Here is a 15,641-nt window from a genome sequence, read left to right as displayed (position 1 = left end):
AATCTTTCCAATGTGTTCTTATAACAAACTACAAATGTTGGCTATGATGCTTCAGATTTAATGAAGCCCCATGTCCGTCCTCCTCGCTTGTTATAAAGACCTGCCTTATTCTAAAACAAGCTTGAAGTTAAGGAGGCCTGTTACAGGTTAAGTTGCACCCCTAAAAAGATTTGATGAAGTTCTAACCCACCTTGCATCTACAGGGGTAAAGGATTATTTGGAAGTAGGGTCTTTGTATACAGAATCAAGTTAAGATGCGGGTTATTAGCGGGGCCCTACTCAAATATAGGCTGATGTCCTTGTCCTCCAAAGAGCAGAGACCTCTAGACACATGCCTGAAGGATAGCATGTGGCCACAAAGGCACATTGGAGTGTAGTGTGTCTGGAAGCCACGAAACATCCATGATTATGAACGACACCAAAAGCTAAGGAAAAGGTACAGAAATGATTCTCACCTAGAAACTAGAGTATGTTGGCTCACACCTGTAATCCCAGCAGTTGGGCGGCTCAGTCGGAGGATCGTTGCCAATTCAAAGCCAGCCTGTGTGGCCAGGTGAGATCCTGTCTCAAAAAGGAGAGAGAGAAACAGACAGACAGACAGACAGAGAGAAAAAGAGAGAGAGAGGCACACACAGAGACAGAGGAGAGATTGTGCCAGACTGGCTTCTGGGAGAGCAGCGTGACCCTACAAAACACCCAGATGTACAATTTCCACTTCCCAGAAATGTGAGAGAGTAAGTTTCTATTGTGCGAAGGCACCCAGGCGTGTGGTACTGTGTTACATCAACCCTCAGAAAACCTAGTACAGGACCCAGGGGAAGGAAGAAGCAGGGCCGACATTACACATGGAAAACAGGGGAAAGCCAAGCCAGCAAGATGAAATCGTTCGTTAACGGGGAAAGCAAAGGATGGGGAGTCAGGAAGCCTGGTTCCTGTCGGGATAATGAGGCTCGTGACCTGGAGCTGGACACGTAATTACTCTCTGACTTCACTTTGTCACCTGCGGAACATGAAAGCCTGGGACTCCGTCCGCGACAGAGCAAATCCAGACTCCTGTTTGGGGAGGTTGAGCACCAACAGGACAGCATTTTAATGCTTTCACAGCTCAAGTTTTGGCACCGTGTGGCCTCGGTGACAGACACCAGGACACAGGGACACAGCTGTGTCTTCATCTGCCGTGTCCACACCAGCAATCTGCACACATTAATGTGAGTTAGGTAAGGACAATGAAGGCCGCCATGGAAATAGTAGCATTCTCTTCCGGCAGTCTCAGAATTTTTGTTCTTTAAAATGTTTTCCACACTGCTACACTTCTAAGATTCTCTGAAAATGTCTCTGGTTACTTTAAAAGTGAGTTTTTATTTAAGTAAGATGAAAACCAAAATAAATAAATAAATAAATAAATAAATAAATAAATAAATAAATAAATAAATAAATAAAAATAGAACATCACTTGTAATTAAGAAATATTTTCTTTTAAAGTGCCACTATGGAAAAGCATTAGCTCAAAGGCAGGAAATGACTCTTACAGGACACCATAGAGCAGGGACTTGGGCTCTAATAGGGCGTTGGATCTAAATACAACAGTGTATCTCTAAGAGGCTCCCGTAGTAATGGAATTTAGACTTGGTTCACTGGGCATTATGTTCCTCTAGCTTTCTAACTGCTCAGATCCCAGGCACCACCAGTAGAAGGTAGCAGGCCTTGGCCGTTCTCAAACGGGAATGTTACGACTTTGAGCTATTTGTGAAGCCTTTTTCTTAGGGTGGAGATACAGAGATACTGAGCCAGAAACTGACCTTTACCAGGTTTTGCTATGGCTTTACTGTGTGTGTGTGTATGTGTGTGTGTGTGTGTGTGTGTGTGTGTGTGTGTGTGTGTACATCTGTGTGTATGTCTATGTATGTGTGCACATGTGCACACAGAAAGATGCATGCATACATGTGTTTATGTTTAAAAAACATGCTTGCCATTTCTTTCTTCATCATTTATTTATGTCTTTATTTTAGCTGGAGGACCAACGGCTGTGGTACCCATATCGAGCATTGGTATTCCTGGTGGCGTCAAAGTGACAAGGTTCTACTGCGGTCCATATCAGAGACTGGGACAAATGACCAAAGAACGATTAACAGGACTGTTTGCCCAGTGCATATCTGCTTTCGTGGACATATAAAATCAATGTGAAACTGGTTGGGCGGTGGTGGCGCACGCCTTTAATCCCAGCACTCGGGAGGCAGAGGCAGGCGAATCTCTGTGAGTTCGAGGCCAGCCTGGTCTACAGAGTGAGATCCAGGAAAGGCGCAAAGCTACACAGAGAAACTCTGTCTCAAATAAATAAATAAATAAATAAATAAATAAATAAATAAATAAAAATTAAAAAAATAAAATCAATGTGAAACAAATAAATCCTGGTTCAATTTTTGCTCATTTATTTATGTACTGGTTATTTGTTTGGTTTTCAATGTTGGCAGTCAAACCCAAGGCTTTGTGCATGCAATGCACATGCTTAACCATGGAGCTCTCCTCCAGCCTGTGTTTATGGAGGGGAATAAAGGTTTTTTACCCACAACTTCAGGACCCTGGAGACATAATGTGAACATATCCCAAAAGTCAGACAGGTACTCGACTAGGAACGGTGTGTGTGGCCTCAGGAGAAGCAGGTGTGTTACACTCCCAGGCTAGTTCCCCTTCTTGACTTCTCACATTGGCAGAACTCTTAAGGCAGCAAAGCACAGGTTACTCCCGGCAAGTCAGGAACGGGATGCCAAGCCCGCCCCTGCTTCTGCTTGGGCTAGCCAGCTATTCACAACAAGGGAATCTGAAGGAGTAGCCATACAGCCACAGGTAGGAAACACGGGCCAGAATCTCTCTGCCAGTGCTCCTACAGCCAGGCAATGCTCTAGTATATTTAGAAGACATGACGTACCTCCCCATGTCTGTCATCATGGGATAAGCTGAAAATTCTCAAGCAGCTGTCTTAAAAGACAATACTTCTGATAGGAGGGTTTCTGAACATGCGATAAAAACTGGTTACAGCATAATCTGTACACAGACACACACAAGTAATTACACGGAAAACTCGGAACCTGGAATGTGATCGTGAGTTTGGTTAACAGCCAAATCCTAGTTGAGAGAATGTAACTATAGTTTATATGGGCCAGAGCATTGTTCAGTAGTTGAGGCTTTGGGCTGATCCCCAGAGCTGCAAAGAAAAATAAGGGAAGGGTTGGGGGGAAGACACCAGTGTTGGGGGAACTGGACAAAGTTTCCAAGGCACTTCTTACAACTGCACGTGAGTCTTCTGGCATCTCAGGAAGACCAGGTTAATCCAGCTGGATTTGGGAGTACAGAGAGAAGGAGGAAGGAAGGGCAAGAAAGCCCTTTTGGTTTAACAAATAGAAACAAGTAAGGCTATCACAAGTTTCTCCTCTAACTCAATGTTCCTTGTCTGGGAACCTGGAAGAATGTAGAGCGCTTTTATACTGGCCTTTGGGCGGGCGGGATGGAGATGGGTAAAATACAAACAATACAGGCAAAACAAAGGATGTCACAAAAGTGATACCTATCAGCTATTCTTCACAGACGTGTTTTCAACTGCCCTGACATTGCGCATCGCTTAGAAAATGCTGCATTAAGTTAAAATTCATTCATCGTGACAGAAATCTTATTAGGATCCACAAGTCAAGGAAGATTAGTTAGCCCAGCTATGAAGCCAGAGCGATGACCTCCCTCCCAGGTTGACCAGCTGGAACTGCACCCGCTCACGTTTGCCCCAGCTCTCTCCATGAATTTCAGCTCGGGAACCTGCGGCTCCGGGGGCGTTCTCGGATTTGAATGTTTCTACTTCAGCTCCCCAAAGAGACAGAAAAACAACTCAATTTATTGAGTGTTCACGATGTGCCAAGCACTGGGCATTGAGCGCCTCAGACCAGGAAGGGTGGGCCCCATGTGTGGTGAGGACACAGGCTCAGGCCCCAGACATAACATCACCCTACCACCCTGCCTGCTCCGCATCACTGGCTTGAGAGGCCAGAAACAATTAAATGATTCCATGGCTAAGGTCATGGGCAACCGGGAAAGATTCCCTGGGATTTTCTTAAGGACAGCTGCCCCCACGAGAGCTGGTTCTGCTAGATTACTGGAGCTTGCAAAGCAATCTGCAGAGACAATGGACCAAATTCTATGTAGTTAATGTGAAACAAAACTGAGCTGAAAAACAAAACCTACATATATATATATATATATATATATATATATATATATATATATATATATATATATATATATATATAGAGAGAGAGAGAGAGAGAGAGAGAGAGAGAGGAAAGACTCGTGTTTTGTGAACCCTGGCTGTATATTTAATAGATTTAAAATATGAAAGCAACGGTGTGTATAAATATTCCTTCAGCATGAGAATGTTTACTCTCATTTCCTTTCTCCCCAATTTTAATCCATTCACCTTTGTCACTGGTCTTCTGGACAACATATCAACCTTCCTTCCCAACCTTCCCACTTAAAGTATCTCTCTGTAGACTTGGCTGTACCCGCTCCTGTCTGGGGTCCCCACACTGTCCAGTGGCTTTCACTCTAAAAATCCTTTAGTGGACCAAGCAAAATTTCCTCCTCCTTCAGCTGTGTTTTAACCACATGCTCTGTTGGAACTTGACAGTTACTGTCTCAGGAGGTAAAGTTCTACAAGCCTCCCTTTGCATGCCCATCTCTCATCTCTGTACCTCTTTATTTCCACTTACATCATTTGGCTCTTTCTAAGTATTACCCAACTCCACATACAAATAACACCTTCAGTGGTGGAACTTTAACCTTCCGACAACAAAAGAAGCTGGGAATGGAAACAGAGCTAACGCCTCACAACTTGAGTGGAGGGGGCTAGCGAGGTGGCTGGGCAGTTAAGAGCACAGGCTGCTCTTGCAGGGAACCTGGGTTTGATTCCCAGCACCCACATGGCAGCTTACAACTCCAGCTTCAGGGGATGCCCTCTTCTGGCTTCTGTGGGTACCGGGCTCACAAGCAGTGCCCTGTTTGTACGAGTACAGGCAAAACACTCATACACATAAAACAAATAATTTCTGTGGAAGGCAAGGGAGAGGCTGAAGATGGTGAGCAAAGTTTTAAAACGGACATGTGTGACAAGACCAAGTCCATTCTCCCGCTGTGGAATATCGCTTTCATTGCTGAGACTTACTGCCATCTCTTCATGATTGTGTGTGCTCTGTGAACTACAAATTTTCTTCTTACCTTATTCTGATCACCACCCACACAGAACAACACAGAAGGAGCAACTGTTACCCACATACGATGTGAGCAGGTAGGATGTTAAGTAACCTATCCAAATCATAAAGCCAGAAACTCATTCAGTAAAAGCCAGGCAGATAACATTTTCATTTCAAATACAGTGTTCCATCTAGCTTACTTGAGAACCATATCAGCAAATCATAAAAAACGAGACTTAGAAATGTCTGGAACGTGATGGAAAAGGGAAAACTGACTCAGTGTGTACCCACAGTTTTTAATAATAATGGCACACGCAATATCATCTTGAGCATCCCGTGGTAAGTAGGCATGTTAGCTAAAATTACAAAGGTTTCAACAATTTCACATCCCAGAAGAAGAAACTTAGGTTCAGAAATGTGACAGCAGCCTAAGGTTAGCAAATGAGAGGGATCAGACTCAATTGCAGATCGGCTAAGATTTACAAAAAGAATGTACTCTTGGCTGGGGTCAGCAATATGGCTTGGTGGATGGAGATGCTTCATGCACAAGTCCTGGTAACCTGAGTTTGATCCCCGGAGCCGACATAAAGAGGCAACTGACTCCACGAAATTATCTGCTGATCATCACATGTGTACCACGGCACTCATGTTTGCACACACACACACACACACACACACACACACACACACACACACACTCCAACAACATATACTTTTCCCTACTCTCAACAGGACGGTTTATTTGGAAAAAGAACATTACAAATGAAATTGATAGAAATGGGCTAAAACCCATATAAAGAGAATTTAGAATAACTGTATAGAAAGACAGACTTGTATACCTTGTGTTGGGACATTCATGAAATCTTATTTCTAGGTGGCATTTTTCAGGCACACATTGCTATTTCCTTACATTGATAATTTTATGACCGAAAGTAATATAAAAACTTTCTTAGGCTTGAAGGTATCTGACTCAAAAAAATTTTTTTTAAAAAGCCACAAAACTCCTAAAATTTCACAAATGTTGAAAATTTGTGTTTGCCTCATGGATATTTTTAAACATCAGCTTCTCAAAGGAGGATCTCAATGTTTACTGTGATATATTTACTTGCTGGGATAGTGAATTATAATTCTAAACATATAATAATTCTTGGTTTAAAAAAATCAGTTTTAGCCACTGTTCTGATCTATCTATCTATCTATCTATCTATCTATCTATCTATCTATCTATCTATCTATCTGCCTGCCTATCTATCTATCTATCTATCTATCTATCTATCTATCTATCTATCTATCTATCTACCTACCTGTCTATCTGTCTGTCTGTCTATCTATCTATCTATCTACCTATCTATCCATCCATCATCCATCCATCCATCCATCCATCATCAACTTGACAGAAGCCAAAGTTATCTGAAAAGACTGAACCTATACTAAGAAAATGCCCCTACTAGATTGACCTACGTGCAAGCCTGTGGGGCGTTTTCTTAGTGACTGATATGGGAGAGCCTAACTCACTGTGAGTGGTGCCACCCCTGGGCATGTGGTCCTGGAGGGTATAAGAAAGCAGGCTGAGCAAGCTATGAGGAGCAAGCCAATAAGCATCACTCTCCATGGTCTCTGCTTCTGTTCCTGACTCCAGGTTCCTGGCCTGACTTCCCTGAATGATGGATGCCAAGCTGTAAGATGAAAAAACCCTCTCCTCCACAAGTTGATTTTGGTCATGATGTTTCTAATCACAGCAATAGAAACCATAAGTAAGATAGCCACAAAAGAATTCTTTACTTGTGACTATGGATGTAACCTCAGTCTATACAACCTGTGTGCCTTGAGCTTTCTATTAACCCAACAATGTAGAAATTTATTTGTTTTATCATAGGTACCAGAAAACACTGTGAGACAAATGTGCATAGCATGAACTAATTCTCTACATACTAAGAACCCCTAAGAACTTTCTACAACACAGGAGGATACTAGCCATATCTGCCTATCATCACTGGAGGTATTAGCTTTTAAGAATGGTCCCAGCTGATCTCTATCCAAATTAATGATTCAGTAGTCAAGCAGATTATTAGACAAACTTATTCTTTTGTTGTTTATAAAACTGGGAATTTGACATGGTTTTATGCAGCTCACTCATTATCTACCCAGAATACAATGCATAAAGCCCTAAACAGAGTGATTCTGTCAAAGCACACACACACACACGCACACGCACACGCACACACACACACACACACACACACACACACACACACACATACACACAGGCTAGCACTGAAAGGGTATTAGTAAGTAAAAAATGCTGTCTAGGTTCAACTGCCTCCCCATGAAGCCCTGGTAATACTCCCAGTGCCTTCTCATGTCATTGTAAATGCTGCGAGATACATATGGAAGATAAAAAAAAGAAAGCTTTATTAACTGATTTCCCCCTTTTCTTTATTTTCAGGCTAGTTCTAAAATGTAAGGGCAAGGGAATGGAACACAAAAAAAGCACTCGAATGAACTTTTGTCAACAACACCGGGAATTACCATGGAAAACTCTTTTCTGAGGTTTAACCAACACTGAGCTTTTCTATTTGGGGGAATGACCCAAAATTGGGTTTAAAAAGTGCTTTCCAGGGACTGTGCTCAAATCTACTTTTGAAGGCAGATACCATTTCCAGGAGAGAAGAGCTGGAGGCAGTGACAGGAGGAAAAGGGTCAAAAGCCTTGTGGGGCCATGGAACAGAGGTGGTACTACCAGTTTATTAAGTGGTGAGGCATAAACCGGCATTTGAAATTATTTGGAGGCTAGGTTTTAATGACCACAGGTTATGCACTTAAACTTAGTATAATTTCTTTAAAACAAAACAAAACAAAACAAAAAAAAACCAAGCTATTAGGTTTGAAAAGAAAAAGAAAAGCCAAAGAATGAAATTCCAATTTACATGCGCAACTGGAAAACAAACAGTTGAAGAGCTTGCTTTATAATACGAAAGTTGATATACGCTAGAGAAAAACTGTGTTCTCGTCACTAAATAGTAATGAAGCATTGCCATTGGCCTGGCCTGGTACTAATATCCAGAACTGCAGTGTGATGCATGCATGCTTGTTGAACAAAGTTTTGGGACGTCTTCTCACTTGGTTCTTCAAAACAACCCTCTGAGGAAGCTTCATCTTGCATGCATGGAATTGGGGGCCGGCGACAATGGGTTACTTGCCTTGATGAAGTGGTTATCTGAACCCAGGCAGACTAAGCTCTTCCTGACTCTGCTTACTTCTCCCGTCTCTGGCGCTACGGGTCGGAAGATAAATACAGTATGCCTCTGACCCTCCAAGAGCTCATTTTTAAATACAAAGGGTATTACTGTTCAGAAATACTCACGTATACAATCAAATGTCCTTAAGACCTGGTCATTTAAAACATAATTTCATAATCATAATTCATAAATCATCTGCAAACAAGCACAGCAGGAACACCAAGACCAGCCTATGTTGAAGCGATGTCTACATGGAACTATTCTAGCCTGATTCCCCTTTTCTTCTCTATAGAGCTTGTTGCTGACAGTTAATGCCTGTGTTTTCAAGCCTATAATAACTAGATGTACTTTGTCTCATTTTGACACACCAAATAGTATACATTCACTGCTGTCTGCACACCTGCCATGGTGACAGTTGGGTAACACAACACTGCCCCCACTGCTATACACCCATTCATACATTATGTATAAAGAGAGGTCCATTCAACTTACGGGTTTCACTGGGTAGTGGTGGCACACACGTTTAATCCCAGCACTCGGGAAGCAGAGGCAGGTGGATATGTGTAAGTTCAAGGTCAGCCTGGTCTACAGAGTCAGTTCTACAGCCAAGGCTACACAAAGAAACCCTGTCTCCAAAAACAAAAACAAGCAAGCAAGCAAACAAACAAACAAACAAAATCAAATGATGGGTTTGCTTTTCCGATTTCCCAGACTAAGCCACCTCCCATTTCCTTTGTTAGCTCTGACCTTCCAAGGACTCAACACAGGTTGGACCCACAGTACCATGAGAATACATTAGCAAAATGTTTGGAGGGGGAAAAAGAAAATCACACAATCCCAGAGACTCTGAATTGGAGCCCTGGGGATTAAATGGTCCACCCAAACAAAAGATAAGCAAGCAAACAAGGGAACAGAAGCGTGTTTAAGCAGCCTTATCTCAGTGTGGACCATTGATGTGTTCAAGCTCCATGTTCTGGGCAAAATTATTGAAATTGCAGTATAAATAATCACCTGTACTTCTTTTAGACACATGGTGAAGGTTGTCTTTGTGACGTTTTTCCCCCATTAAATTTATTACATGCTTAGGGCACGTAAGCTTTGTAACATTTTAGCAACCAAATAAAACCCTTTCAGCATCATAGGACAATCCCATGTTGCCTGAACTTAAAGAATCTAGTGTATTAGTAGATGTGGTGCAATTGTTGGAAGTTAAATATGGACAGAAAGCCTTAGATCAAGTGTAATGTGCAGCTACTAATCAACCCTGAGGGAATATTTACATTGGGTTTACTATAGAGCCCTGAAAAGAAACTTGCTATCTAAGTTGTACAAGCATATTGATTATGAGAACAGACAAGTACTTTGCTGTCACGGCTGCCTTCAGCTCTTCCTGAGGCCAGTGTTTAGGACACTGAGAGGCCTTGAAAACCTTCTGTCGGCCACGATTACCACCAGGCTTCCTCCCATCATGCCTTGTACCAGAGCTGGCCTCTTGTTCCTGTTCCCATCTGGTGGAGGCGCTAACAGTGAAATGGCTGAAGAGTGATACCACAAGGTGGCGGCAAACAAGGAGCCCAAAGGCTCCATCATCTACAGGCTCAGTCATCGGTCCCTGGGTGATAGAGCTGGCTAGAATAACATAGGGTTGTATGTCTTACAGTTATTATTTGCATTATTTACATTATTGTGCATGGCACTCATATATGAGGTTTCCACGGGGTCCTTAAGTATGAGGAAATGAAGCAATCTGCAAAAAATGGAATTTAGATCCTGGAATTCAGAGGCCCTTATTTCAGGCTGGAGTGCACAGGGGAGGCTTGATTTGATGGCATAAAGTGTCGGATTTTTTTTTTTAATGTAAAATATTGAAGGGTTTAGAATGAAGAGCTTCTGACTTAGGGAAAAAGGGAATTTCAAAACAGACTCCACCCTTAAAAAATAGAACAAAAGTATTATCTTGCAATGTAAAAAAAAAAAAAAAAAGAGGAGTTATTCCTATTTGTCTAGCAGAAGTGTCATGGCTGGGCAAGGTGGCACATGCCTTCCACCCTGGCACTTGGGAAGCAAAGGCAGGCGGGTCTCCTTGAGTTTCAGGCCAGCCAGAGCTACACAGTGAGATACTATCTCAAAAAGGAAAAAAAAAAAAGTGGCATGTTGATGCTATTTATACACTACCAAGCTTCCATTCTTTGGGGACTATTTATAAGAATCCACAAACACTGGAGCCTGAATAACTACAGGTAAATATGTGTGAGAGGGAATATGGAACATTTATTTCCAAAAAAAAGACTTAGCTGCATTTATACGAAAATAAATGCAGTCATTTGGATTAAATGTCATTAGATTAAACTGATAGTGAGGTAACTGTCTAAACCAGGATTCCACGTACCTGATGATACTGTATAAGGACGTAGATTACTTATGTTTCTGAACTGCCTCCTCTCTATAATTCAGGATATGGAATTTTCTTGTGCAATAGGTGGGTGGTGTGGAAGTTCTGCTGGTTTTTAAAGCATGTTATTGTTGCAAGTTTTTAAGGGAACGTGGTCTTGCTTTTACAAATTCCACTTAGCTGGTATTTTTGATGTTATATCAAGGTCGTCTCTTCCCCTATGGCCCCAGTACAAACTTAAAATTATCTGTACTCTGCATTATTGGATATCTCTTCTTAAACACTGGAGTTATATTTCATTGTGAACAAGGCAAGTGCTAAGTTACAATGGGTACAAGTTTTTCAAAAGGGAACAAACATCTGGAAAGGAGAGAAATGGAAACCCAATGCTTTGGTTTCAAGGAGATTTCCAGGTTCTTGTGCATGTGAATGCTAGAAATCCTTAGAAGAAAACAGTTTCCATCAGTCCAATGAGAGGCAAATTTATTCTGAGTTAGCGTCTCCTGCCTGGCAGCTCCAATCATCTCTTATATTCCGAGATTGCTACAGCTCAGGAAAGACCTTGTCTATCTGGACTCTTCACGTGTGTGACTAACAAATGAAATTACATCACTTTCCTGTGTATCACAGACTCCTTACTATAAGCAAATGCCCCTGGAAGGAGGTGAAGTGGAATTGTGTATTTTTAACTTAACATCCTGTACACACCCCATTGCCAAATTAAGGGTTTCAACAGCCAAGGAAACAGCTGGGCCTGTTAGCAGCTTTCTAATGACCATCTAAGCTCGGCATCTGGTCCTCGGGTCAACGTCTGGGTCAATTTCATGATCTCCAGAATAATTTTTTCCTTTTGAAAAAAAAAAAAAAAGGCATTCATTTGTTTTATGGTGTATTTTCCTTTATTGAAATATTCTAAGAACAAAACCCTTAAGGGCCTGCTTGTCCTTGCCCACTTATTCCTGGTATCTGGCCTTTGCTGCTTTTCTCCAGAAGCCCTGGTGGTCTTCCTAAGAAACATCTGAATGGCATGTTTCATGAGTGAAATGAACATCTTTGCTATCTCATGGCGCCCCCGAGCCTGAGCTCCATGTTCTCAGATGTTTGCCGAGCATGTTCTGTCCCTATACCAATTACGTGATGAACTCCTTTTTGAGGCAAAAGGGAGAAATGCAGGTATTACCTGAACACAGAAGGTGGGGGAACTGATGGAATGATATAGAGGTTCTGACAACATTCAAGTTTCTATAAGTACATATTAAGGTAAAAAGTATAAAAAAATACTTTTCAAGTTCAGTAATACACAATGTCAGAGAAAGAAAGCCTTTTAGCATCAATGTCAAATTTTCTCCTCGTATGAACAGACATAAAACTAACTTTAATATCACTAATAAGCAATTCATAAACTTGATTATATTCAACAGAGACACATCGTGGTAGTTTGAATGTAATTGGCACCCATAATCTCATAGGGAGTAGCACTGTTAAGAGGTGTGACTTTATTGGAGTGAGTATGGCCTTGGAGTATGAAGGAAGTGTGTCACTGTGGGGGCAGGCTTTGAGGTTTCCTATGCTCAGGATAGCACCTAGTGTCTCAGTTGACTTCCTGTTGCCTGCAAGATGTAGGACTCTCAGCTACCTCTCCAGCACCATGTCTGCCTGCATGCCGCCATGCTCCCCGCCATGGTAATAATGGACTGAACCTCTGAACTGTACTCGAGCCACGCCAACAAAATGTTTTCCTTTTATAAGAGTTGTCATGGTGTCTCTTCACAGCCATAAAAACCCTAACGGAGACACTGTGAAGACATGGTACCACCAAGAGAACGTGGTGAGTACGGTGTGTGGTTCTCACTTTACTTCATGCATGACTACTGGTGGCTATGGATGATTAAAGTGCAGGGTGTGACTGACATTAAGGGGAAAGCACATGCTTCACGATGGAGTGAAGCATAATCTGGGACAGTGACCAAGCATGCCGTGTTATGAGGTTTTTTTTTTTTTTTTTTTTTTTTTTTTTTTTTTTTTGAGCCTTTGCACACATTTCCTCCTTTAACACATACAAGAATTCCTCGAATTCCTTTACTTTTGCCAGATGAGCATTGGGGCCCTGGGACAATCATGTCATTTGTTCAAGATGATACAGTTAGTTGGGGGTGGGTCAACACTTGGACCCAAACGACCTGAATCCTGATCCTTGGCTGTTAGGTATGAAGGAAATTTAGGTCCCATTCTTTCTCCTCTCTTTACCTCTCACCCCGACATACACAGAAGACAGAGACTGAAAATCCAGAAACTGAAACTCCTATCAAAGTGATAGACGTGAAGTCTAATCAAACCAGAGGAAAGACTAGACCAAAGGAGGCAGTGGACAGCAGAAGGATCCCTAAACATCTCTAGTTAGCCTGCTTGTAAGGATCCCTGGACCCACCAATCCCCCGTGCAGGATGCCAGATTCTCTTCAGATCTAAAGGTGAACCAGCTCTTGATTAAATATCCGACTACTGACCCCAGTTACACTAAATGCTCTTTTCCAGGTCACTCCCGTGGGTCGGTATGATTAATAGGACAGGGTGTGTGCCTGATGCCTCTTTTGTGAAGAGGCAGCTGAGGTGACTCCAGCGCTTGCCATGGTTGGTGAGAAACCCAAGGAGGGAGTCAAGACTGAGAAGAAGGATCACATTAACTTGAAGGTGGTGGGCAGGATGGCTCTGTGATACGGTTTAAGATGAAGAAGCAAATGTCGCTAGTAAACTAACGAAAGCCGCTCGGAAACTATTGTGAATGACAGGCTTGTCAGAGGTAGATGAGATCCCAGTCTGATGAGCTACACCCGACGGCACAGACACACCTGCACGGTTGGAAGTGGAGGAGGAAGACATGATTGATGCGTTCCAGCAGCAGACAGGAGGTGTCTACTAGAAAGGGAGCCCGCTACTTTACCCCAGGGTTTTGTTGAATACATTCTCAATTAGAAAGTCTCAATCTGGTTCTATCACATCCTAGTTTTCTCTGTTCTTTCATTTCCCCTTCCCCACTCTTTTATTAGACACATGCATATTGTGTTTTCTTTCTTTTCTCTCCTTCCTCTCTTTCTCTCTCCTCTCTTTCTCTCCTTCTCTCCTCTCCTTCTCTCCTCTCCTTCTCTCTCTCTCTCTCTCTCTCTCTCTCTCTCTCTCTCTCTCTCTCTCTCTCTCTCTCTCTCTCTCTCTCTCCTCCCTCTCGGTAACCAATGTTCTATTCTGGTCAGCATCACATGGAACTGGTCTGGGGAAGGCACTGGTTCTGAGGAAATACCCCCGTTCTCCTTTAGTGGCATGTTCACTCAGCTCATATCTCAAAAATCCGGGAAGTTATTTTGTTCACGTTGATTTAATTTAAAAGCTCCATGACATAGACTCTCTGTATACTTTGTTCACTTGGAGAATTTCACTTATCATTGTGCAACCAAAGACAAGCTTGTAATTTGTAATATATAGCTGCTCCATGTAGGGAAATCGTCTTGAGTAGGGGTAAATTACATTTGAAAAAAATGAATCCTTAAATCCCCTTTAAGTAGGTATCTTCTTATTTGTATAAACTTATTTTTTTTAAAAAAAATTTTATAGGATATGTTTTTTATTTTTATTTTTAGCGAAAGAACTTTAAAATGAAACAACCTATAAGAATAAAGGGAACTAACTATTTGGCCTCTAAACCAAATACCAAGTCAATCCAGTCAGTTCAAACATCTATCTACAACTCAAGGAAATCAGTGAATGTAACTGTTGGAAAGAATCGTACTTAGCATAAAGCACAAGCCCACTTGCTATGGAAAACGCAGTGATTTCTTCCTCCATACAAACCTCCCGGCAGAGAATGCCCCTGAGCAGAATGCCTCGCTGGGACTGCCTGCGCAGTTGCCAACAGAAGACAAGCAAAGAGGAAACACGTTGTCTAGGAAAAACACACCATTTCCTTTACTTGCCTCTCCCAAGTAGAGCTGCTTTTCTTCGGGGACCAAATCAGGAGCTTGCTACAATCACACACACACACACACACACACACACACACACACACACACACACACACACAGTTCCGTTCTCACAGCCAATAAAAAATTAGAAGCCGGGTGAGTCAGTGAGGGTCACATAGCTGTTCCCAGGAAGCCAGGGTCTCCATGGTTGATACTTTCCAAGCACTCTTACCCAGCCTGAAGATCATGTCTAGAATCCGGTACCCTCCAATAAACCAGCACCCCTTAAGAAGAAAATTGTACACACCCTTTAATGTTCTGTATTTGGTAGAAACAGTTGTGTGAGCCACCAAGGAAGTAGGTATGAACTGCAGGGCTCTGAAGCACTGGACTGGGCTGGAATCAACTCACCCACCAGTTCTGGGGCTGCAGACAAGATGGAGATCTATGGAGGACCTTAACTTGAGGACATTGGAGGGGCGGTTCTCAGCCTGTAGATCACAACACCTTTAAGGGTCGCATATCGGATTCTGGCCTATCAGATGGCTACGTTGTAATTCATAGCAGTAGCAAAATTGCAGTTATGAAGTAGCAATGAAAATAATTGTATGGTGCATGTGCGGGGGAGGGGGGGGTCACCACAACATGAGGAACTGTATTAAAGGGCCACAGCATTAGGAAGGTTGAGAACCACTGCATCAGAGGGTACCCCAAAGGTACCCTTTGCATTGGGTATGAAAAGCAGAGATTTATCTGGTCAAAGGTATTCGCCTGGTTGATTTTCTCTGTAACTGATTGCAACTTATTTCATTTTAGTCTTGCTAATC

The 15,641-nt window shown here is 42.3% G+C and overlaps 1 protein-coding gene and 1 pseudogene across 1 annotated transcript in view; one reads left to right on the top strand and one right to left on the bottom strand.

Moving 5' to 3' along the window:
• The window catches only part of Hmga2 (high mobility group AT-hook 2), a 108,945-nt gene that overhangs the window by 79,124 nt on the left and 14,180 nt on the right, over nt 1–15,641 (bottom strand). The window lies entirely within an intron of this gene.
• LOC131895207 (small ubiquitin-related modifier 2-like) lies at nt 13,490–13,781 on the top strand (annotated as a pseudogene).

Source organism: Peromyscus eremicus, chromosome 18 (assembly GCF_949786415.1).
Source record: "Peromyscus eremicus chromosome 18, PerEre_H2_v1, whole genome shotgun sequence".
In the NCBI taxonomy this organism is placed as follows: Eukaryota; Metazoa; Chordata; class Mammalia; order Rodentia; family Cricetidae; genus Peromyscus; species Peromyscus eremicus.
Note: the sequence above shows the minus strand (reverse complement) of the source record. Positions and strands in the feature narration are given on the sequence as shown.